This window comes from Saccostrea cucullata, unplaced genomic scaffold, assembly GCF_032062105.1.
Source record: "Saccostrea cucullata isolate Sc308-1 unplaced genomic scaffold, CSIRO_AGI_Scuc_v1 ctg2266, whole genome shotgun sequence".
In the NCBI taxonomy this organism is placed as follows: Eukaryota; Metazoa; Mollusca; class Bivalvia; order Ostreida; family Ostreidae; genus Saccostrea; species Saccostrea cuccullata.
Genome location: NW_026926595.1, coordinates 133,251 through 161,067, shown reverse-complemented (window position 1 = coordinate 161,067; position 27,817 = coordinate 133,251). Strand labels below are relative to the sequence as shown.

Below are 27,817 nucleotides of genomic sequence, written 5' to 3'. Positions count from 1 at the left end.
CAGCAGGTGTGCCACGATAAAGATCCCCTGTTTAAGGCTGTAAGTGCCGAGCAAAGGCCTAAATTTGCAGCCCTTCACCAGCAATGGTGACGTCTCCATATCAGTGAAATATTCTGCAGAGGGACGATAAACAGTATGCAATCAATCAGTCAATAAATCTAGTCAGAAAATAAATGTGATCCTTAAGGGTTGCATTAACAACGACTAAGGTAAAATGTACATGAATAAGTTTGGAGTAATATAAAAAAAATTATTTAGACTTGTTATAACAAAAGAGTTTGGTGCATGAATTTAAAACGTTGGAGTGGTTTTAATGTTAGAAATTAAATTAAACCTTTTTTGAAACTTACAATTACATGCACTTTTCTAAATATTAGCCGGTTTTGTAGTTAGATATCAAAACGCTGATTAATGTTCATTCCAATCTTACCAATGCCTGTCTAAATGTAACAGGAGATGTTGAAAAATAATAGCAGCTTCTTCGGAAGGTGGGCCAACCTTTTTCACAGTTACTTATTTGACCTGTGTAGAGAAGTTTAAAGAAGGATACGGAGATAACAAACAGTATTCAATCTCAAAAATCATAAAACAATACAAAATAAGGGCAGAGCAAATACGGATCACCGAAACATCAGAGGTGGGATCAGGTGCCATGAAGAACTGAGCATCCCCTGCCGAACTATATAAATTTTCAATAAATATATTTATGTCTGTCTGTGCCTACTACTCATAATTAGAAATAGAACATCTCCTCCATAAAGATAAAATAGGTCATTTATTGAATATAAATGACAACAGAAAAATAGAATACACAAAATAGCCTGTTGCATGAAATACACAGTATGCTCAATCAAAAGCATGCAACTAGGCTACCAGTCCTACAAAAAATGACAAAATTGCATGAACATATTATGCATCTGCTAAATAAATTATGTACAGTATGGAAACGTATATGCTTAATTGAAAAAAGTAAAAAAAAATACTTGGACAATTACATTAATGGGTCAAGAAAAAGACAATAACATTATATGATGCAAAATGTATTGGATCGTTACATCGCCTAAGAAAGCATGGTGCATGAATTACTTAATTCAGTCAAACTTAAAGCTAGAAGCCCCTGTCTTCATAGCTTACTAGTAAATAACATTATGAATGCTGCGGTAGAATCTGGCGCAAAAGTTTGTAATGTGCCAAGTTGTTTAGATGTACGCCGTCGTGCAAAATGGGCATCTGGCTGTTTGTAAGTCCTCTTAACTTCCAAAACCGTACGATTATTTAGCCTACAATGTTTTTGTAAAAAAATGTTGGCAGCTAGCCTTTGATTTAAGATATCGGTGTGTACGAATCTGGTCGTTTCTCGCTGGAAGAAACTTAGTATTGTTATAGACGCTAAATGGTTGCAATTCCTTAGCTGAGTTAGAAACGCTATCAGTCGAAAAACAAGACACTCAACATCGAAAAATGGGTCAGCGGAATCTAGGTCATTGCTTTCCATCATCACAATAACACGGCTCGGTCTGATGCGACGTACAGCAGAAGATGACAACACTTAATGTTTATGGTTGGAAACACGGCCCCCACCAATACCATAGTAATGCACTTCACTCAGTGTATAAATATTGTAAACAATGGACGACGGGGTTTTCCCCACGAATGTTCTCAGTCTATTTATATGTGAATCCCGATACAGAGTGACGTCATAGTGGTAAAATAAAATGTATGTGTGAAAGGTCTCTTTGATGTAAAGTCTTGGAAGCCGCAGTTACATATCATATGTAACGTAACTGATGTATATCAAATTACCACATAAGTTATGCACTTATTCATAGTTTTATCGTACAGAAGATAGTAATCCAATCGCCGCAATAGCACATTCACACAATGAGCAATATTCACGCTCGCAACCGAGCCAAGTGACGCTTTCGTAAATAAAAGGCAGTCTGTAAGGAAACTCACACGTTACCTGAATAAAGTGATCGGCAGCATTCCAAGGAACGTTTCGGTGAATCCAAACTTTGATTTCTGCAGAGCAAAGTGTGATTTTCCTATATAGTTTAACAGAGTGATTTGTGCTGTCTATAAACGGGGATTATTAATGTGCATGGGTAATCTAGTCAATGTTGATATTATTTAAACAGTCAAGCTAAAAATAGCATTGATGTAAGGAAGACACATGGCAACATACATAAACCATTTATTACCATAAATTATTTAAAGAAAGAACTTAGCTAATAAATAACAAATTTTCAAAATTGTCCGTCCTTAGGAAGGTGACAAATGCACATTCAGTAAAATTATCAATCTAAATTTTCCTAAAAATATCTACATATGCGAATATTGCTTTTAATCAGCATCTTATAAACAAGATTTTTATTGCTGTTAAATATGTAATTGTTACCGAACGTGTGTAGTATAAAAGATCAAATTAATCTGTTTATAAAGTACATATGCTTATTCTTTTAACAAATAAAATGATGTGGACTTACATGTAAGAAGAAAATGAATTACAACGGTTTTAAAAATATACTTATACTAGTATGCACGTGCCAAGGCGATTCCGTGTATAATAATGATGTTTTTTAATTTGCAAGGTTCTGTACTCGTATTTGAAAATTTTAGTGCAACAGTACTACAAATTTATGTGTCTTTTTCATGATGATCATTTAGCAAACTTCTACATGTACTTGTAGACATTTTCCGGACGTGATTAAACATGTACACGGACAAAAATATGGAAAGAGGCATTCATATTAATAAATCATATTTTCAGAATTAAATGAGTAATGCGGTGTCATAGTTTTTATACAGCAGACAGATGTGCGTGAGAGAGTGAGAGAGAGTGAGAGGGCGGGGAAAGAGAAAGAGGAAATATATATTTTAACCTCCCCTTCTTTTTAAGATATCTGTTGTATCAAATAAAAATTTTGTTTATTTTTTTTCTTAATATTCAAGGCAGTGAAAGTATTTTGTTTATTAACAGATCCTATTGACGATTCACTTCATATGTTTACGTCTTAAGTTTGATGCGGCGCCACGAACTAAATCGAACCCGGGCCCCCGATCACGAGGTGAACGCTCTACCACTAGACTACTGTTGGTACAACGTTTCATTCTACATGTAAAATCGACTATCTTATCCCATCTTGTCCAAGATAGTCTGCTTGTTGTACAAACGTATCAAAATCTAATAATAATAATAATCTAAATTTCAATAAATAGAACTGCTAGAATAAGATGGCATAAATTGTCAAAATGCTTAAATAAAGAGGCCTTCATTATGATTTGTCCTTTAATGATCATTTTTTCCTCTAATCCATTATTTCGTGCATTCTAGCATTTACATACCCATGTGGATTTGCCCGGCAATGAAGCTGAAAACCACCAAGAATAGTGAATACCCATGGCCAGTTTTGAAATGCATTTTCTTGAAAGTTTAGCTTTTTTTTCCTGCGTGAAAATGCACATTTAAAATGATTCGTATTTTATAAGCAACAATAAAATCAATACCTCCGAAAATTTCATATCAGTTATGATTTAATACAGTAGTCACCATCTGTTATTTAGTTTGCGTGCTGTAGCAATTTTTTTTACGTGCAGATTTCCTTTGAATACTTATATTAATAGTTGATATCTTTTTTCTTTACAGTTTTTATAAAAGTGGAATGCTATAATTGTGTTTAACCTTTATTAGTACAAAGAAAGTTGTTTTTTTTTCAATTAAATAGTGTAAATGTTATTCGATACTTAGTGAGATGAAAAAAAATACATGCATCACAAACTATTGATTAAAGTAAGACTTTATGCACTCTTTGACCTGTTTACTGTTCTTCAAAGTTATTATATTTTTATGCATTATACATGTAGATTGCAAACAAATAAATAAAATTTATTCTTTTTTTATTTTCATTCAGATATTTTATACTATTCTTCTTAAGAGAGTATTAGGTGAGCTACTTTCGTTTTCAATATTTTAACATCACAAAGTGGGTGGGTTCATGTTACAGTTTTTTTTTCTTTATACGTATCAGCCCAAAGTAGTTCTACTTGTCTCCGATATGCACATTGTAGTATTATATATAATTTGAACGAATCGCAAACAAGAGTGGACAAGTGCTTTCTAGTCCTTCAGATTTTTATTTTACATGTCTTAATGAGAAAATATGTGGGTTTTTTATTATGTCCTATATTGTAGACATGACCATTTGTATGTATTGCAACATATTTTCTTTCTATAGTGCAAACTTTTCAAGTAAGATATCATCTTGTAGTATTCTTTTTTAATAACCCACATACTAATTAGACAAAGAGTAGCAAATCAAATATTTTATAGTATATATCGATGTTCAATCACATTTACTTTCAGAAGTTAACACCGCCTAGAAAGCATTTTTTCATTTGTATTTTTTTCACTTTATCCTAATATTTTATTTGTGTATTCGTACACGAAAATGTATATGATATTTTTACTTAGACAAGTTTAGTTTATTGCAAAAAAAAAAAAATAAAATAAACAAATACATCAAATTAACTATTGACAATGGTTTGAAATGGTGTATATTTTTTCTTCATAAAGGAAATCTCCTATTCTTGAGAAGAAAAATTTTCATTAAAAGATTACATGATTGCATCATTAAAAATCAAGCAATTATTTCCTAACATTTGTTATTTTTTGAATACATGTAAATGTACTTTTTTGTCTTTCATTCAAGAAATTTCTGTGAAACTTTAGTATTGTAAAACATGGTACGGTTGGTGACAGTTTATCTTCTGTCAGATATCTAAGAATGAAATGTCTTTGACTCGTGTGCGGATAGCGCCACATTAGTTTACAAAACGAAAATTAGATTCGACTAAATCTACTTAATGTCTATGCCTACCACTCAAAGTAAGAAAGATGACATCTCCTTAAAAAAAATAAAAACGGTCATATATTGAACATAAATGAAAATAAGCAATTCGACTAATTATACTTTATGTCTATGCCTACCACTCAAATTTAGAAAGAAAACATCTCAAAAAAGATACAAAAAGTCATTTATTGAACATTATTGGACAATAAACAAATAAAAATACACATAATACGGAGGACAGCAAGCGTCGCAAGGCGAGCTCAACAGACTAACGTGTAAGGACAGAAAAAAATTGGAATGCAATTTTTACATACATCATGGAAATTTTTATGTGAAACATTCAAAAAATTCAAAGAATTGCGTATCTCAGGTGATTTGATACGCAAGAGCGTGCTCTACGTATGAACAAGTTCTTAAAGGAGGTAAATTATTGACAAGTAAGTTGAAAAAACAAGAATATCAACAGTCTCGTTTAAAGTCATCATTTCGGAAATTCTATGGTCGATACAATGACCTTGCCAGCAAATACAATTTATCATTGGGTCAAATGCTGACTAACGTTTTTCATACCAATTGTTAGTCCATTATTCATACACTGAATTGACGACGGATTTTTTCCGTTATTTCCTGATCATGACAACGAGCACACGGCGGGTCTGAACGGTCGGCAGAGGATGCTCACTCCTCCATGGCACCTGATCCCTGCTCTCATCTTTCGGAGGTCCTTGTTTGTTCTGCTCTTATTTCGTATATTGTTTTATGGACGTTGAGATTGAATACTGTTCTTTATCTCCATATCCTTCCTTTACTACCCAATGTCCTTTCAGCAAATAAATGAATGAATAATAACGTATAGCATTAAAGGATTTCAGTCTGTAGAAATCTTTCAAAGAAACAAAAAATAACTCTGAAATCTTTTGCACTATACACTAGGTCTATAGTTTCAACCAGACACTCACCTGTATCCGTAGGTTTCGACGAGCTTCGTGGCGTCGTGTGACGTCACAGTTAGTCGTGATGTCTCGTGCGGCTTGATGTTTGAAGTGGCTGATCAATTTTTCAAACGTTTTTGATTGTACAACTGCGCTCGCCTAAACGGTAACACCGTAAAATATTTTAGCGCTTTGTATAAAAATTGAAAATTCGCCTTATCAGAAAGCATGTAATTTGACTAACAGTCCCATTTCATAACAGGGTTGCATAGAACATAACATGCCTCTGCTCAGTAAATGCTATACAGCATGAAAAGATCTGTGCTTCAGTAAAAAAATATCTTTGGACTAGTACATTAAATGAACTAGAAAAAAAAACATAATCATTACCAATAAAAAAATATTGCTAGTCCTTTATATCGCAATCTTAACAAGATAGGCATACAGTGTACTTTGCACATCATATATCCACATTCAGGACAAATTGCGATAACTGTATGACATGTATTCAATCCGATCATGGTCCGCATTAAAAATTTGAAAGGTGACGGAAACGACCAATAAAAAAAATTATTTTGGTAATTGCTGTTCCACGTCCAGAGTTGTTTCATAATATATTTCACCAAGTTGTGTCACATTGAATTTATCCTTATCACTTAAGGGTTCTTGTTGCAAACCGTGTAATCAAGCCATCTATGAGAATTTGAATGCAGACTTATCTTAGTAATATACACTCCAAAAAAGGTTGGAGGAAACCTGCTGATCCTTCTTGATCGTTTCTACGAGGGCTGTTCAAAAATAATGTCCTCGCTGCTCGGAAAGCAACAAAAACGCTTGTCAATGATTTTGCATTAAGAATTTTAATTAATATTTTTCTTTTCATTTAAACACATGTCCGTTACATTTTAATCCAATTTCTGATTGTTTTAAAACGCATTCTTGAATATTGCCCTTGGTCTACTGGAGTATGGCATATACTATGGTTTCCTTGACTTGTTTCTTCCTTCTAAATGGTGTTCTTTTCAAGTTTGGAAATTGAAACAAGAGAAAGGATGAAAGACCTGGTGAATATTGTTGGTTTGATAAAACCTTAACTTTCTCTTTATCCCCATAAACTACATCAATCTTCATGGCCTGTGGGTTTGGACGCTCTCATGCCGAAATTTAAAGAAGTGGATCCCTAATCGTGGTTCCATTCTCTCAAAAACTTGTTTTTGCAAAAATCTACTTTCTAGACTTTCTAGACTTCTCCAGACTTCAACTGCCACCGCGAATAAGAATTTGACCCACAAAACTACTAATATTGAAAAAATGACATATAAATCTATTTTTGTGCTTTTGAAATTCGTTGATTTTTTTCACACATTGGCTGTTTTTGTGCATCTTATTGTAATGTATTTTGAGGGGTTAAAGCAATGAAATGAAGTTTCACTATCTGTTTGAAGCTCAGACAAGCGTGGATAAATTCAATTTTTGATTTTTTTTTTTTATAATTGTTTCAATATTTTTACACATTTTTACATTTTTTAACATTTACATTTGAGCGATTGTTTTCACTCATTTTAAAAACAAAATGGGGTGACCGTTGAGTATTAAGCTTTTTTTTTACTGTGAAATGTTTCTTTAAAACATATTTACATCTGCTGAATATTTTCTCCTTTATTTCTAAAGAAAGCCATTGCGTTAATCACTGCATGAACTACAGTCGGCATGTCCCCTGTACAGATTCTTGATCAGTGGCTGTTCCATCGACGAAACGTATAAAGACGGTCGCATCATATTAATACAAAAATTAATCTTTTTAATCCTACTTTAAATGATTATTTAAATATATATAAATATAAACAATAGAATACCTTTCTTTGTTATCACTGAAATTAACGGTCGCAGCTATTGCAGGAAAAATTTAAAAACGCGGGAAAAAAAACGCGGGTTATGTATTTTTTCTGCAATAGCTGCTTCCGTTAATTCCAGTAATAACAAGCAAAGAAAGCATTTTATTGTTTCAGTTAATAACCCCAAAATGATGCCTGTCAATTTTGATATGTGTATTAAGGGGTACCGACCCTCTGCTATCAAATTTCACTCAGAAAATTTAATATTTCTAATGTTGATTTTCATGAACAACAAAAACATTAGAGCCACATGGAAATAGTTTGATGTAAGAGGCGCAGCTTATTTTTTTCAGAAATGGTTTTTGTGTCAGATCATGATATGAAGAAATTTCAACATAGAGAACAGAAACAGTAAGGATTTATTATCATAACATTTGATTTGAAATATGAGGTGTATATGAAAATAATTTTTAGTGTATTACCTATTAAAATCATGTCAGAAAACATCATGAAGCGATGCTTCCTAAGTCAGAAAATTACAATGTTGTATGTGGTTGTAAGAAAAAAATAAATCTGTGAGGAGGAGTTATCTTATTTCTAATGATTTCTTCATATGATAAAAATGTCATACTTATAAAAATTCTGTATTAAGGGGGGACCTATGTCGTTCGACGTCAAAACAGCGTCATGTGACGTCACAATAGCGACGTTCGTTTTTTTTTTTTCCCGCTGACTTTTGCAACTGTGATTACAGGCATAACATTGTTATCAATCAAAAACGAATACAGTTTACAAAAAGAAAATTTTTTCATCATTTAAAACAGTTTTCTTTGATTTATGGATTTTGCTAATATAAGAATTCTCTTCCTTTGGTTGATAATTTAGTTGTGAAGAAATACCTCTATGATATGCTGATATGAAAATGTAAAAAAATATTAGATAAAATTCAGCAAAGACAGCGGCTTAAGTATTAGGGAAATATGTTTAATTTTATGATTACCATTAATTGTATTTTCTGGATAAAACTAATAAAAATTAAGAAATGTACTTGTACCTATATTTACTTATTGATTTATAGTGTATATAGATTTTATTGTATAAAGTCATTCCTAGGTTCTGTTAGGTGTTGGGGAAGGTGTGGGGGCGCAGAATGATTAGAATGAAGAAGAAAAGAGTTTATCTGTTTAAATTATTTCTTATCAAAACAAAATACTCGGGTTTTTTTTTTTTTGCAAAATAGTTTTATATTCAGATATTTGTAAGTGTTAACTTACCTTTTTTAGTGCAGAAAGGTCAATATTTATGACAGAAGAATACAAAAATAAATGATAACGTCATATTTCTCGTTTATTTTATCATAAAGGTATACTTTTTTCCTTGTTAAAATAAAGAGAGGGGTCATTTCTTCTAAAAAAATATGAATTACAACATTTTCACACAAAGACTTTTTTAAGATATTACCTGTTATGCATGTCGGAATTGTAAAAAATACGACAAGAAAAACGGGGTGATCCTTACATTGTGCTCCTTTATAATTTTTCATGCGAGATGAATTACAATGAATTTACCATCATTTTAAAGGTACAAGTCATATAAATTATATACATATTGATTTCGAATGTGATTTGACATTTTTGGTTCCTTTTAGCGCATATTTGGAGTAAAACAATAATGTCTTAAAATAATCTATTTTTAGCATTTCACACTGTTTTTGCACGTGCTCCTGTGTAAAAATAAGCATTTAAAGGTATTGTTTTTAATACCTAAAAATTAAGATCAAGTGATCAGGAAAGAAATGTCAAAGTTTTGAAAATTTCACACAAAGACTTTTCGGACATAGGTCCCCCATTAAGTACTTGAAACATTAAACAATTATTAAAATAGTCTTTTAAAAGATATAACTTATTCAATTTAAGATGCCTTTAAAGTCGGATAGAAATGTTTTATTGTTAAATATAATAAAACAATCAGTAAGAAAATTCGCAAAAAAAATATAAAGTAATGTTTCCATCACATGTTGGATTTCATCGAATTGACTACTCAGAGGTCTAGGAAACTCTGTTTAAGAAAACTGTGAGTAGTATTCATATTTTGTACTCTGACTGTCTCTGAGAGTTATCTGTCATATAAGAGGGTCGGTACCCCTTAAATTCAATAAAGCATCATTAGTGATTATTTGTTGAACTTTTCGCAAAAATTACATGGGTTGATATAAGTATTAGTCACGGATGATATCCATTTAGATGCCCATTATATCATTTATGTTTATTGAAATCCACCTGCTTATGTGTCTATAAAACAGAAATTAGTTGCTGTAAGTTTCACATATTTCAGGGAATATTTCTTTGGTATTCTTAACGAGTTTTATAGCACCTTTCATTAAGCATTTAATTTTACTTTTGTTTAATGATTCTTTCCCATTTATTTTTAATGTATTATCTGGAATAGCCCTTATTTTACACCTTCTCACTGTGTAACTATGTGATGAAATGTGATCAAATAAACTGTTATCCATTCATTAAAGATATATTCATGAGAGAAAGTCAAGCTTATTGTCATATCATTTTCAGCATTGTATGTCATAGAGCTCAGGACATTATTTATTGAAAAGCTTTCGCATTGATCTAAACTGAGAAACCTGAAATCTGGATACATACTGTGGATATTTGGCTAGTATTACTCCTCTTTGTCAATGTAGGCATAGGTACATGTAGTTTTAGTCTTACCGGAAGCGGGTTTTTTTTTATCCTAACGGCTAAAATCTATGACAATTTTGAGTTTTCCAGAATTTTTCACCGATTTCACAGATTCATATCTAAATTTCATTTTGGGCGTATATTCTAGTAGTTAATATTCTATAAAATCAAACATTGATATCTTCCATTGAACAAATTTTTTTTTTTACTCCGAATGGAATGCGCACTATGATTAAAATTTATGAATTTCGCTTGGTCAGCTGGTGCATGCAGAAATCAAAGTTACCTTATATAATTTCACGTTATTAAATACATCACATTGCAAGTATTTAATCTATCATAAGAAAGGCCGTTCACTGTAGCTCAGTTGATAGAGTGCTCGCTCTGTGATCGGGAGTTGTGAGTTTGTATTGGCCGCGACTGACCTAGTCGATAAAATGGGTAGCAACTGTTCTTCGCCATGCGCTCGGCACTTTGAAGTGAAAATTGTTAGTCCTTCGGAGGAGACGTTAAAAACCGAGGCCCCGTGTCAGTGACAGACGATGGCACGATAAAGATCCCTCACTGCTCAATGGTCCTGAGTGCCGAGTAAAAGTCAAAATGTGAAGCCCTTCACCAGCATACGGTGACGTCTCTATATGCGGGAAAAATTCTCGAGAGGGATGTTAAACAATATTAGGGATGTCAGTTTTATTCTGATAGCTTAGTCGAATAATCGGAGGCTTGAAGCGAACGACAGTCGAATCTTTGTTGAAATTTTAATTATTTTTAAAAATTTCCGTGTTATTTTCAGTATTGGTCATTTAAATCTAGTTTTAGAATATTTAATCTAGACTATCATTATCATACAACGATTTTTTTAATTGTAGATATTCAGGTTGTACAATAAAGACAAATACATGTTTCAAATATGTTTTATTTACTTCACATTTTATCTAAACACAAGATATTATATTTTCAATCGCATTTGTCCTTTCTTTTCATAAGTACAGGTACCCGATAATTAAAGCCATATGTGCATGTCTTGTCAGTGACTGGTAAACAATGAAAGCCTGTCCCTTATAAAAACCGAATAAGAGCTTGCGATAAACTTAATTTGATAAGAATAAAAATGTTTATATTTAGTTAGTAGTGAATAGTTAGTAACACAGCCATAGGATTGCATGCTTTACACAATCATTATGTACTGATCAGTTATGCATATAAAAATGTCCATTTAAGGTCAGTAATGTTAAAGACCTTAATTTATTGAAGCACATTTACCACATCATCAAAGTATGTAAGACTTATAACAGATTCATTAATTGTATTTTGTTTAACGTCCCTCTTGAGAATTTTTCACTCATATGAAGACGTCATCGTATGCCGGTGAAGGGCTTCAAATTTTGACCTTAACTCGGCATTTAGGACCATTTTGCAGTGAGGGATCTTTATCGGGCCAATGCATGACGCTAACACGGATCTCGGTTTTTAAGTCTCCTCCAAACGACCCGCAACTTTCACTTCAAACTACGTTCAAAGTGACGAGCGCATGGCAATGGAACAGTTGCTACCCATTTTATGGACAAAGACAGTCGCGGCCGAGATAAGAACTCACGACCTCCCGATCACGGAGCGAACTTCTTGAATGTAGAATGTGATCAAAATCACACTACACTGTTTGTGATTTTAATTATTTACTATTTGAAAACATAATTCAATCGGGTTAATGCAAATTGCTATCTGAGTTTGCTTTCTCAAAACAATAATGGACTAATCTTTCTGGTAAAGTGAAAGTACCTGAAGATGCATGTACATGAAATAGTAATGGAAACAATGCTACCATTTTCACGTTTTATTCAGTTAAAGACTTTGCTTTACTGGTTGATGAAAATAATAATTGCATAAATTACTGATAAAATTATTGTGTTAATTATTGATAAAATAATTATTAAAAAATATTATCAATGTCAATTATGATATGATACATGTATCTAATAATCATTTACGTGTACAGCGATAAGCACACGCTGAGCGGACACACTGTCATTTTCACTTGTAAATGTACCCAAACTTGTTTACCTTTTGTTTTAATTTCAAATTTATCTTTTATAAATAAATTATCGAAGTACTATCTATATTATACTACAATATGCATGTTTTGTTTAATACTCATTAATAAATAAATATCTACGCAACACATTTAAGGTTACAGAAAGGAGGCGGAGCCTAATTTGTACGGGAAAACTTGACTATGACATCATACACAATATACGTCCAACAACATTTCTTAAAAACACCATAAAATGAGTTTCTCTGCTAATTTAACCAGTAAGAAATAATCAAACTACATAAACACTTACTACAGCGTGTTGTTTTGTTGTTAGTTAGATCCCACATTACAAGTTATAAACAAGTCACTGATCGCAATACACTTGTCAATATGACGTCATTTCCTACAACATGACGTAGTTTGTATGCAGTGAGAGACAGATCAAGTAATGTTTTCTCAACAAAATATGTATTCTCTAATAAAATAAAATATTATTTACAGATATTCTATGGGAACTATAACGGTATCTGAAAAGTGCTGCGATCCTGATGAAATCTTAAAAACAATTTAATTATATCAATATTTCATGCCGCTGTTCAGCAAAAAATATAGCATTCGGTCATACAAGTATTATTTTAATAATGAAATTGCAGAATTTAGACAGGATCGCAGCACTTTTTAGAAACTACAATTGAAAATATTTATATATTAAACTTGGAAATTTAACTTGGTTATGCCCTTGCACTAGTAATATTTATATGTAACATCAATACTTCAACTCAATGTGCTAAAATCGCGTGTCTGCTGCATCACCTGACTAGTCTTAATATAAAATAGAATCGTCCTCGATATGTAGTTATTAGTCAATATTTACATTTGCAAATGTTTTCCTTTATATAACACTACTGAAAGCAAGTGTTTTTATAACTGTGTAAATACAGGTATGGGGTCAAGAGGTCATAGATGTGCGTTTGGATAAACGTTCGACGTAATTTCTCTGTGACGTCATAAAGGGTCGACGCGTGTTTAGTGGATTACATACATGCCGTTGGATTTGAAAAATTAACGCATTTCACGCGTTAAAAGTAACAATCAGGCAAATATAAAGTGTGAATAAGTCACAAATGTAAATATAAGTAATAAGGTATCATCTTTTAATCACGTGACCAACCCGTTTTACATCTCAATAAAACTCAAAAAATGATACCTTATTTCTTAATAATAACAATTATCCGATATAAATAAAGTACTATAAATAATCACCATCCCGATTACGAATACGTTTTTAAATACAAAATTTAGTCGATTTTTCCATTTCGCACCTTAACTGTACTGCGTACATGTACCCCTGTATCTATGAGAACTCAGAAGTGTTAATGTTCACAGGGTAATTATGACGTTCGATAAAACGAAGGAAATTCATCCATATACATGGGCTATTTTGAAGACCTATTACGGAAAATCTGTAAGAGATATTTGAATAAGAAAGTTTTTTTTGAAAAAATGTATAGTCTGTAGATATATCCAGAGGAAAAAATGTCTTATTTTGAAATCAGGCTAATTTTTGTTCATTTTGACTTTAGCTCTTTATCAATAAGTTAAATGATGACTGACGTTTTTCATCTTTTTTGTTAGTCCATTATTTACACTGAATTGACGATGAATTTTCCCGCTTTTTCCCGATCATGACAAGGAACACACAGGGGGTGTGACCGGTCGTCAGGAAATGTTCGCTCCTCTATGGCACATAATCCCACCTCTGATTTTGGAGGTCTGTGTTTGTCTGTTCATATCTGTATTATTTTCTGGACCTTTTAGCTTGAATACTGTTTGTTATCTCCTTATATTTCAGTGTTATTTTGCAAAAAGCAGTTAAGAATGTAATTTACTTTACCATAGTTTTAAATGTGGCTCAAGATCAATGTTTATTTTTACATCATATTTTCATCTGAAGTGGAATTAAAAACAAAATAAAAAACGTATAATTCAAATGTAATCATAATACAATGATAACGTATTTTTTATTTTCATTTTTTGCAAACATAATTATACTTGTGGTCACATGGTGCATCATTCATCCCTTTATAAGAGACCCAGTAGGTAGCACAGTTCTCTCCTCCGCCATAGTTATCAGGTTGTCCCTTTAACCAGTGGCTATAAGGAAGTTCCTCAGCCTTTGAGACAGATATAAACTTTCCTTCCTGATGAGTATCACTTGCACCAAGCCAGATCTGGGGCGAATGACCTATTCAATGCATTTAAACCTCAATCAATAATCACAGCATAACGTTTAACATTGTTTAAACGGATATGTGAAGGAAATATAATATAATATATGACTACGCTAATAAATTTCAAAGGAATAATCTTTTTATTCTCATTTTATACAACACAATGCATGCCAAAAGAGGTCAAAATACTTTTTTAAAATTTTGTTTCAGATATTAAACCATTAGCAACCAGCGACCAGCGTAATACTTTACTTTTACGGTGTTTCAACAATCAATTCATCAATTTATACCTCTTAATCGAACAAGGTTATCAAACCATTTTTCATCCATTGCATTTTGAAGTTCCAATATTTCTGCGCCCATCTGGTAACATGCTGACTGCAGAATGTAAATTGAAAAGGTTTTTTGTTGTATTCAGCGGATAAGAAATGTAAATTTTCTGACAGTATTATCAAATACATGTATCATGCAAGATTTTACTCCTTTTGAACCTGTAAAACAAATATTCACACAGTAGGTATTTTATAATCATAACTAAAACTACAAAAAAGAGAGAATACAAGCTTGTAGGTTCTCAATAGTCTTAAATATCTAATACATATTACCCGAAACTATGTTCTCTAGTGTTGGAAATTTTTATAATTATGTCAGTTATAAATGAATATATAAAAGATGTAAATATCCAATGGATTAGCAAGCTGATGTACTTTCAACACACATGCACATATGAACATGTACGTGTACCTTGAAAAATCTATTTACCCCCCCCCCCCCTGAAGTTATTGCATCAGTTTCAAAACGACATACCTCATTGCTTTTAAAGCCAGCAAATTTTATTCATACTTTTCATATTTTAAAGGACTAGTGCACTGAATTAAAATCGTTTTATATTATAGAATAAGATTGTTGTAGTACTAAGTTGGATTTTTTTTTTATGAAGTCGTGCAAACAACATAAAGTAGTTCTTCTAGTTATAAAGGAACAAAAAGAAATAATCAAGAAATATTTTGTCACAAAGGTTTCTATTGCAATTATGCTATCTATTTTTACATTTAATACTGTGATGATGCAATCAATATGTCAAATCAGCTTTAGGATCAATCGCCAGTCTTATCTGCTTCGGGCTTTTTGGACGCAGCACTGTGATACTGAACTCAAGTTACTGTATGCATCTATAGGCCATAAAAACAAACATTTGATAATATTAAGTTGATGAAAGAATCGACTTGATAACGATCTCCACATACATAAACACTAATTGAAAGGGTTTCAAGATTTCTACTTTCACTTTCATATCGGTACGTAAACAAAGGAAACATTTTTGTTTAAATTAGTAATCCTTTAGCCTACAATGTAACATGTAATGTTTATTACATTCATTCAGAAACAAATTTATCCAAAATTACTTACAGATCACTAACGTTAGGTTTATGAAATGCATTGATTTAACAATGAGAAGCATGATACAAGTCACAGTGAGAAGAGTATTACATGTATATAAATAGAAAGCGCCTGTAACTATAATTAATGAAATGATAATTAAACAACATGAATTAACAGTCTTTTAAAAAATTGCTAGGAGATCTCTTACCTTTCCAAAACATCCAGAACGTCTGCTGCAGCAGTGACGTCAAAAATGACGCACAATTTCATCTGATAAAAGACAAAACCGGCCCAGAGACAAATGCGGAATTATTTTAATTCTACTCAAGAATTAAGCCAAGCCCAATGAAAAGCAAATTAATTTATTCTTAATCAATTTTGTCTGGTAAATGCATTATTTAAGAAAAAAAATGTGAAAGGATTTTTTTAGAAGGGAAAGGGGGGGGGGGATAAACAGAGCAAAACTTTACATAGTCATAAGTAATTAGATCTACTAACAAATTCTTTTGAATTCAAATGTACAAATAAATTTATTTTGATATATATTATTGAAATTGCAATTTTACGTGAGTATATCAAGGGTAAATTAGAGAATATTATTTCATATGATTCTCATATGATCGCTGTCAAAATATTCATATGATTCTCATATGCAGGGTCTTTCTCATACGATTGTATATACATATGATTCTCATATGATCATCATATGAAATGCAATGCATATGTGGATCATATGTGGCTGAATTGCCTATGTATAATAAAAAAATACAGTTAAAGCATAATTTATCTAATGGGCCATAACCCCACACGTATGAGAAAAAACTAAACAAGTGTATAACATGTGTATATGAATATACATATATTTACATAAATTAAAAATGTAAAATTCATCTATATTTTCGCACACATATATTAAACATATATAACATGTGTTATACATATGTGGCGAAAAACATGTGTTTAACATATATTTCATCTCACAGGTGTATTACATATGTATATTATATATGTTTTACATGTAAATGAAACACATATTTTACATGGGTTTATTTACACACATGTATTACATGTGAAAAACATGTGTTGAACACATGTGAAACCAAACACATATTTTACACATGTTGACATTTTTCCTGTGTAGCGATTTTTATCTTCTTTGATATCAATTTCAAACACAAATCCATATCTATAATCTGAGAGTATAAATATTATCAATACATTTTAAAATAAGCGTGTTTTTTTTCATCTATAAAATGTATTTCATTTGATTGAATTAATCAAACTGATGCTAAATAACATCATCATTAATTTCACACCAGTTTGTGTGATAACAACTCTAAAGAGAATTTCTTAACATATCATTATAGTTTAATGGAACATGAATTAAATCTTTCATGAACAAAAAGGCTTAAAAGGGTTCGAGTTTCTAACATTTGTTCTAAAAAGATGCATGTACTTATCCTCGACTTAAAATTTTAAATGAATACAATTTGAAAAGTGAGGAAAGAAAAGAAAAACCATAAGCGTTTAGCATAATTGTTTTAATGTGCAACAATTTACAAAATTAAAGCAATGATGGTTGAGTGTAAAAAATGAAAGAATGAAATCTAATAAGTTGCAACATATTACTTCTTTTGAAATTACATAGAATCAAATATCATTTGCTCTACAATTTAAACAATTTTAAGGCATGTTACCAAATTAGGTATGATTAGTTCATTAACAATTGGGTTTTTTGAATGACAATTTATATCAAGACTGGCTCAGGTATAGTATTAAGAATATGCTTTGCAGCTTTAAAATGTTAATGGATATGTTAATTTGACGAATATCTGCATTGTTCGTATAAATAACCTTTCATTATCTTATTTTAAATTTATTGTCAAATAAACGAATGTGGAAATGCAGAAATTTAGAACTTATTTGCAGACCAAAATAATTTGAAAAAAAAAATATCTCAAAATACGATAGTATCGATTAAGTAATGACTTACTGGCGGCCATAAAGCAGTTCAAGGGAGTGTTGACATTAAACACCTACAAGGCCAGCTACAGTGTAGAAGGTGGCTTAAAAGTGAGTTAAAAACTTGTTCTAAGTATACTTTTATCACATAAAAGGCTTTAGCCAAAGTTAAGTCACCGTTCAGCTACCTGAATGGATATGAATGTTATATAAAAAAATTAACTAGAATGTATTTTAAATCATTAAATTAGCTTAAATGCTCTGTAAACAACATATCGAACAGCTGTTGTATTTTGAGATTTATATCATTCTTTATTTGTCATTATTAATGAGTATTACAGTCAGGTACGAAGGTAACACGTTGACATAACAATGCAATCAATTTTATTTTCACGATCACTGGAAGATTATGTTGAAACATTTATCAAAGAACTGTTTCAACATAAACATTATAAAAGCTTGCAAGCTGACGGCGCCATGTGAATAAGCCCATTTTATTGTCCCCCGCTTTCGCTAAAGCGAGGGGACATTAAATCTCATTCGTCTGTCCGTCAGTCAGTCAGTCTGTCCATCCGTCACAAAAACTTTAACCTTGCCCATAACTTTTGCTTTAACTGAGCTCATATTTCACAAGTGTATTCCTTGTGACAAGACCTTTCTTTGGGTACCACCAAATTTGACCTTAGGACCTTGACCTTGCACTACTGGACGAAAAAAGTGCTGAGAATCCCAAATTTTACTGATAAAGTCTGATAATTACTGATACGGTGCTGTTCTTGCTGATAATTACTGATATTTACTGTTATTATTACTGTTGTTGCTGATAATTTTAGTTGTTGCTGATAAATACTGATAATTACTGTCGTCTTTTACTGTGGAGTCTGATAAATACTGATAAATACTGTTGAGGTACTGTCGCTGCTGAGAATTGCTGATAATTACTGTTGAGGTACTGTCGATGCTGAGATTTACTGATAATTACTGTGGTCATTGTTTTTAACCTGGGAATGGATTGAAATAGCCTGAGAAATGATTATTTGTTGTTTTTTTTAAATATTTTAACAAATTCATTACAGTCATTTACAAAATAAATTATTCTAAATAAAAAAGTCACATTTTATTAATTTGTTTTCAGTTTTCATATATTAATTTCATTATGATAATTTTTAACCATAATGTTAACATAAGCTTTCATAAATGTTTATGTTTTTTCTTTAAATTTCTCCTTACACATAGATGACAGTATCTGAGGAAGATTATTCTGTTGTATTTGCAGTGGTTTTTCTTCCCAAGTACTTTTTTAAAAAGATTAATTTTTGTTCAAAAAAATCTCATCTCATATTTTTTCTCACATGTATGTGTACTGTCATCAAAAGCTTTTTGTGGATTTCTTTAATATTTCAATACAGTCAATGGTTTTAAATATCAATTTATTTTACCGTGTGGAGAACTGAAAATGCATGAGCACATTAAGTTGAAAACGCCCCCACCCCCACCCTTTTCCAATTACTTTTAAATTAAGCTCTCATTTTAACAAGACAGTATTAAATATTTTTCATAAAATCTAGTCTTGAAGCGTACACTTTGTTATTTATAGAAGAATGTGACAGGGTCAAATGATTAAATTGAAGCATCTTGAATTATTTTTTTTTTTTTATAGATTATGTAGACAGCGCGCTCTAGTTCTCCGATGTCCTCCCTGCAAATTTTATATCGTGTCGCTTTCTAGCTTTCTCTCTCTCTCAATCTCTTTTAAATTATTTGTTAAGGCTTAGGATTGTACACTACATGACATAAATCTTATGCAGAGTGATTTTCAGTCAATGAAATATACGTCTTTCTTTAGGCTAATTCTTTTTTCATTGTATACTGTTTTAAGTCTATGGGCATATGGCTTCTAATATTATGCGCCACTCCTTAAGCATGTTATATGCGGTCAGTCAGTTAAAAAACTAAATAAAATAAATCATAACTTGAATAAACTTTTTCCATTAATGCAAACTTTGTGCTTGTTGTTATTGAACATACATGTCAACCACGTGTAAAAGTTCTACTTTCGTTTTAGAATCGGGTCAATTATTAGTACATTCTGACATAGGGATATCGTTACGGCTTGCGTTTTTGTAAAATTAGAATTTTGTGCAGTGATTATAATTATTTTTTAATTCCATTTTTCTCCGAGACCTTTGTATAAACGATCAGTACAGACTTGGTGCTTATTTATATGATTTTACTTGATTGTAGCACAAAAAGGAGGGGGTGAAATACTGTTTACAATTAAGTGATAGCTGATAGGACAAGGTCTACATACATGTCAACCACGTGTAAAAGTTCTACTTTCGTTTTAGAATCGGGTCAATTATTAGTACATTCTGACATAGGGATATCGTTACGGCTTGCGTTTTTGTAAAATTAGAATTTTGTGTGATTATAATTATTTTTTAATTCCATTTTTCTCCGAGACCTTTGTATAAACGATCAGTACAGACTTGGTGCTTATTTATATGATTTTACTTGATTGTAGCACAAAAAGGAGGGGGTGAAATACTGTTTACAATTAAGTGATAGCTGATAGGACAAGGTCTGTTCTTTAGTTGTGTGTTTTAAAAGTCAAGCAAGTTATGATATTATACTTATCGAATTTTTCATATGCATGAATAAAATTATTTTAGAGAATCAATTGCAATGAACCATACACATTTCAGAACTGAAGTAATTATTACATTTATTCATGAGTGCGATACACAACGTCATGCATGTTTCTGACATTCAAAATCCATACATTTAAGGGTTTTTTTTCTCGGATTAAGCGAAGTGGAGTTTCCCTGCATCTGAATTGGGAATAATTCCTGCTAATATTAATTCAAAAAAGTGCTTCACTAAACAATCTTTCTTTTTATGTCTATATGATTGTATATTTTGCACACTTTTTTTTTTTATTAAAAAGTGAAGTCAATTTCTCGTCTACGTATTTACCGGTCCCAAACAATCGTTAGCAGAGATTCAGAATTGAAAATAAATACATGTGACCACCTCCCCCGGAACATTCTTTTATCTGATAAACAAAATATACTCCCCGGCCTTAATTCCCTTACTTCGCATTTATAGCAACCTACGAATTTTTTTTTATTTAGTTTCTTATTAACGCATGCCTTTTAGACCTACTGTTATGTATAAAATCACATACATTTTATATGTTTTTGTGGTCTATGTATACTAAAGTAAAATGGTAAAAAGATTCAAATTTAAATGATTGATTGATTAAAGAAATATGCCTACATGTAAAACTAAAAAATGAAATTAAATACTGAAGAAGATAGATCTTTGAGAATTGAAATAATAATGAAAATAAGTCTGTACAACGTACGTGATGTACATGTATATATCTTTTTTTCATTATAGTACCAAAGTGTTCTATTCTAAATATTTTTTCTATCAATTTTATTCGTCATCAAATTCAATATTACGGAATTTTTTTTTTTCGTGCGACCATAAACTTTAAGATTGTTCCAAAGTAGCGAGTACATGTACAGTGTAGGTAGTTTGTTTATTGATAACACCGGTAGCCGCAGACGAAGAACAATAGGTAATTAGTGCCCATTGTTACGCTGACCACTACAATTTGCATGGAATATACAAGTTGTACCCCGTTCTACCCCGGGGCTGAAGACATGTACACAATACAGCCAAATCACAGGTCGATCACCGATTTTTGATCAATTGAAATCAATTTAAAGGTGTTTTCCTTTCAACTTTTTACCATGCAAAATTAAAATCATTAATTTGATCATATACTTATAGTAACATATTACATTTAGTTATTTCCCATTCCATAAAATCAAATAAAAATAAATTAATGAGATTTCAAAACTGATTAAATAAAAAATGATTTTGTATTTAAATTTTAAGACAAACTAAACACATGTACCTTTGTACTAGGGATTCTTAACCTCTAATTTTTAATCAGCTCGCCCCATTTGCCGGTTGCACATGCATACAGTGTGTACTTGTACATATATATGTACATGTGGAGGAGTTTAATTCTTGGACGATCTACAAACGTCTACATAACATTAAAATAAATGAATAAATAAATAAATTATTAATTAAAATCAGTGCCCACAGATTGAACATATTCAAACCTGTTTTCACCTCTTAGTTACTTTTTAAAAGGGATAAAATTTCTAATTTCCGAGCACATTTTTCAAATATTTCGACAAAAAGAGACCAGAAAACTGAACATTTAACAAGATAAATATAATTGTTTTCGAGAAAAAAAAAGCCTTCAAAAACAAAATGTTGTCCAAACACGACCAGTTGACTTAGTGAAAACGGAACAAATCCAACTTTTCTAACCTGCAAGAAACTTTTCTTATCCCGATTTTTTTCCCATCCGTTACGAACTTTTTTCTTATTATTGAAAAAAAAAGATCACCGATCTCCCTACATAATTTTTTGGAGTCGGGAAAGGCGGCGATGGATCTTTTTGAAAGATAGCATAATTTTCTTTTTATTTACAGTTTATTTTTCAATATGATCTTATGCAAAAGTAAAATTCCATTTTTTTCTGCCGTTAATTTTTTTTTAATTCTATTTCTATATATTCATTCTATTAATAATTCATTTGATTATTGTCAAAATTTTCACACAGTTAACGTAATGTAGAAATTGAGATCAGCATACATACATACAGTCATGTAATTTCGCCATAAGCAGAACATTAAAAAAAAAATATGAAAATTTTGCCATGATAATTCAAGTAAAAGAAAGTAATAATTGAAGGTTTTTATAGCCCGTTGTTTTATTTTAAACCAATTTCCAGGTTAAAAACAATGACCACAGTAATTATCAGTAAATCTCAGCATCGACAGTACCTCAACAGTAATTATCAGCAATTCTCAGCAGTGACAGTACCTCAACAGTATTTATCAGTATTTATCAGACTCAACAGTAAAAGGCAACAGTAATTATCAGTATTTATCAGAAACAACAAAAAATATCAGCAACAACAGTAATAATAACAGTAAATATCAGTATTTATCAGCAACAACAGCACATTATCAGTAATTATCAAACTTTATCAGTAAAATTTGGGATTCTCAGCACTTTTTTCGTCCAGTAGTGTTGGGGTTTGACCCACTTTTACACAAAAAATCCCAACTTTTACTTTGGCCATATCTTTTGAATGGTAGAAACTTGAACTTTAATATTTCACATATATATTCTTTGTAGCAAGATCTTTCATTGGATACCAACAACTTTGACCTTTTACCTTGAATATGGAGATTTCCGTACTTATAACTATGGCTTTCATACTTTAAGTACGAAATCCTTGTGAGAAGACCTTTCATTAATTACCAAAAACTTTGACCCTTTGACCTTGACCTTGGAGTTCAATGATGATTTTTAAATAAATGACATATGATAGGATGTTCATATTACGCACAATATGTTATAAAAAATGATATCTCACCCAAAAAGACACCGAAAGCGGGGAACCACAATTCCTTGAATTTGCTTGTTATCTTTGAATTATAATTTATAGCATATAGCAAAGTATATAAACTACGAAATGACTTTGTTTGAATTTGAAATATATTTCCATATTTTAGCGGTTTTTTTTAAAAGTATTAGAAGTGTATTTTTAACTGATCCAATAGCTTAGTAAATAGGTCTTATGATCATTGTTTGAATGGTTCATTATAACTGAATGTAGTTTTAATATAATCTTTTTTTTCTGATTTTTGCATGCGATAACACTTTGGAGAAAACGAGAGATGTCGCACATTAGATTACACAGTAAAAATTTTGCCGACACAGTAAGAGTTGTGATAATTACGGTAGAAAATCTACAAACACAAATTCTCTCTAACTGAAACTTTAATCAAGCAATTCTACCGTCTTTCAATTCAAAAAGTTATCATCCTTAATTACTAGGGCTTCACCTTGAGTAATCAGTCAGTTATCTCCGACACACTCGCCGGACTTTACGCATGACGGAACAAAGACAAATAATTGTTTTCACAATTCAATGTACCGGTTAATTGGTAGTTGCAATAAAAATCATTGTATTATTTATGAAATATATTTAAAGATGTCTTTCCTATAGAGCCATGGCTCTAGAATTATGTAAGCACTGTAAGTCAAACATAACATCGAAACGAAGTCATTTGACTGATGTAAAGAAATTGCCAAAAATTTTGAAATTTCAGCATGTTCAAGGAACTCTTTAAAATTTTTTACTGTTCTGAAGTTCCTTTTTTGTAATGCGGTAACTCGATCAAGAAACATAAACACGGCAAATCTACTTTCAAAAATGTTAAATAGTTCGACTATCGGTCAGAATTTCCTCTGATTTTCAGAACGTTTTTTTTTCCCTTTTATCAGTATGTACAACCATACCATTTGTGTAACGAATTAGCGATTTTTAAATAAGTGTGTGCTTGTAATCTTTTGTAATTATAATTAATTGTGAGTCAGTTGCGAATTTGTTCGCGAAAATACCGCGAAATATTAGTGCTTCGCGAAAACTCTGCAACACAGTAGAATCTCAAATGATGGAGAACCCTGCGAAAGAATAAAAATCTTCATACATGTTATATATCCTCCATATGTGTTCAAAGATTGCATCATGATTTTATAATTATTTTAAGAAACCATATCTGATTAGACAGAATATACATGTACTTTTCAAAATAATGACAGGCTACTGCGCTGTAGATTTTTTTCTGATCACGAAGAGCACAGAATTCGCCACGACGAAAAAGACAATTATAAAAATATTTTGTTTTCCCTTTTGCTCTTGATGTCAATGTGATATGTAGTATGTGATATGCATTGTTATTGAATAGAAATTGTCCGTAATTCATCAAATTACTCAACACTAAAGCGATGGATAGTTTATGGGACCTTGTAGAAGTGACATTTCCTATAAACTTACATAAAATATCATCAGAATTACAGCCTTTTAAAAACAGCTAGGTTAAACCTTCTGACTCCTTCGATTTTTGAGCTTCAAGTGATATACAATATAGATCGAATCAGATAAATATGGAAAAAAAAAGTAATGCGAATATTTCTGCTTGATTTAAATGTCAAGATGTTGAATATAACTAGAAAAAAGATTGTTCGCCATTTTTAAAGAATAGGTAAAGCCTACATTGAAGCTGTGTTTTGTTCAAAAACACAGATTATGAGCCCTCAACAAGACATAGTATACCTTAAATAGTATCCCTACATCTTAATTCAGCCAATTTTAGCCTTGAATACCATCTGATAAACTACTGTAAACTTCATGTTAGTTTTAACTACACCGTACGTATACAAGTACATACCAAAACTTTATAGGCATAGAGGTACATTGAAAATATGATGTACTGTAGTTTACTATGATTTTGAATATTCCTTGAGTGGTGGAGTTTATTATCACATAATAGTGTTTTTTTCTCCGATTTAAGATAACAAAACTAGTATTGGTAAATAAAAATGTCTTTTATTTTTATTTTTTGCATATGTAGATATACTTGGTATTACATGGAGCATCATTCATCCCTTTATAAGATACCCAATATGTAGCACAATTTTCTAGTTCCGGTTTATATTTATCTGGTTGTCCTGTCATCCAGTTGCTGTAGTGAAGTATCTCAGCCTTAGAAACAGTTATAAAACAGTTATAAACTTTCCCTCTTGTTGAACATCATTTGCACCAAGCCAGATCTGAGACGTATAACCTGTTAGATGATATTTCAACTTTGATTAATGTCCACAGCCACACATATATGCATTTAATAATCCTTTTAACGGACGAATGTGCAAATTTATTACAAATACATCATAATTAAACATCAAAGGAATGAAATTGAAATATTTTCTTTATTTACATACTTCACAATAATCAGATAGGGATGAAAATTATATTCATTCTTTTATTTATTCATATATAAGCAATAAGAATACTATTTTGCTTTGATAGTTGGTCAATATTATCAGTTCATTGAGTTGTACCTCGTATTCGAGCCTGGTTATCTATCCAATTCTCTTCCATTGCGTTTTGAAGTTCCAGGAGTTCTGCGCCCATTTGGTAACATGCCAACTACAAAATGTAGGTCATTTTTCTGTGTTTCGTGGTTAAGAAATGGTTATTCCTCATCATAGGATTTTAGTTAGATAAAAAAAATTATCCGTTGATAGATTGACTTAAAAATAGTTTTCCCTAGCTGCAAAATATTTAACCATACGATTTTATGCAATAAAAAATATTCAGTTTTACTGACAATAAAGAATTTGAACAAAAGTATTTGTTACGAAAAAACTACATGTTTTGAAAGAATAAAAGATTAAATGGTTGAAGCTGTTGAACCTGGCCATACCATTGCCTCTTTAAATACAACTGTGGATGTTGAAAAGTAATAACAACTCTTTTGGTAGGAGACCCAACCTTTTTCGCAGGTTGATACCAAATCTGAAACGAAAAAGGTTTAAGCAAGTTTGATCAATCACTAGAATTTTCATAGAACACATTTCTGTACAATCCCTCTCATTTAAATTGATTACAGGCTGATTACAGCTTATACATATGCTGAGAAAAATCACATTTGGCAAACATTTGAAAAACATTACTATAAAATCATAGATAAACCATATTTAGCTAATTTTGACATGATGATAATTTTATTAGTCTTATGATTTATACAATAATTACCAACATATTTTTAATTTCGTAATTGTTCTACCCAAAATTATTAATTATAATGAACCAGCAAACGAAGTGCTTTTGGTCTAATTTTACGTTTATTTAGATAAAATCTTTATAGCTTTATTACTACATGTAAGTGTAAGAACTTCTTGATTTTGAATCTTGTTCAATATTTTATTTTACTGACCAAGATCCGTTAATTTTGTTCCCTACATCTGCAAGATCAAATGATTGGCAAGCAATATTTTTGTAAGTTCGTAGGACATGTTTATCATTTTCTCTCCCATTTAAAAAAATATATTTCTCGTAGATGAATTTAGATTTATTTTATTTTTTTAACATTTTTTTTGGAAAAGTAATTATTACATCTACGTCAATAGGTGGTAAATATTACAGGGACGCCGAGAAAGATAAAACTTACTAAAATTTGACAGAATGCAATATCAAGTCATTAAGGTTTTCTTTATTGATCTTATTTTGTTGGATGTATTCGATTTTTTAGCAGATGAAGTTTCAATCTCTTTTTTCCATTCGTCATTACAATAACCGCGAAAAATACTTACGCATATGAATTTGACATGGGATAAAGCTTAAAATCACCAAGAAAAATATCCGATCAAATATAAAAGACATTTTCTCCTCCGCTTGAATAAAAATTACCGTAAATTTCTTTTATATATAGCTAACATAACAAAATCTGTGACACTCATACTTTGCTTAGTCTAGCTTATCATATAATTTACAATATTTAACGATATAGCCATGTGCTTTTGTCACCATCTCATAGGGAATTACTTTTTTTTTTTTATCAATTTTTATATTCATCCCCTGAATTTAATATATTTTTAAGAAATATGTAATGTTGTGTATATTTCTATTTATAAAAAAAAGTTGTGCTATTTTTACTATTTATTTAATTTTTCGTTGTTTATTTTTCATGATGAAGTTGTTTTTCTCATATACAATACATAAAACAGAAAGTATGCATATCGTACAGATGAAAATTTTAGTGAGACGCAAATCTAGGGATTTGTCCTCAAAAATGGGATTTTACTTTTAGCGATATGTAATCTTAGCGAATTAAAAAGCTCACTAAAGAAGCTATACTAAATAAAGCGAAATTAAATGCTTTCGATATTCAAATTTAGCGATCTTGGCACCCTTGCTAACAATGCCAAGATTAAAACCTCGCTAAAATGTC

At 31.1% G+C, this 27,817-nt stretch overlaps 1 pseudogene; it reads right to left on the bottom strand.

The window, feature by feature from the left end:
- Window positions 1-14,289: 14,289 nt before the first annotated feature.
- Window positions 14,290-27,183, bottom strand: LOC134272189 (perlucin-like protein; annotated as a pseudogene).
- Window positions 27,184-27,817: the final 634 nt, after the last annotated feature.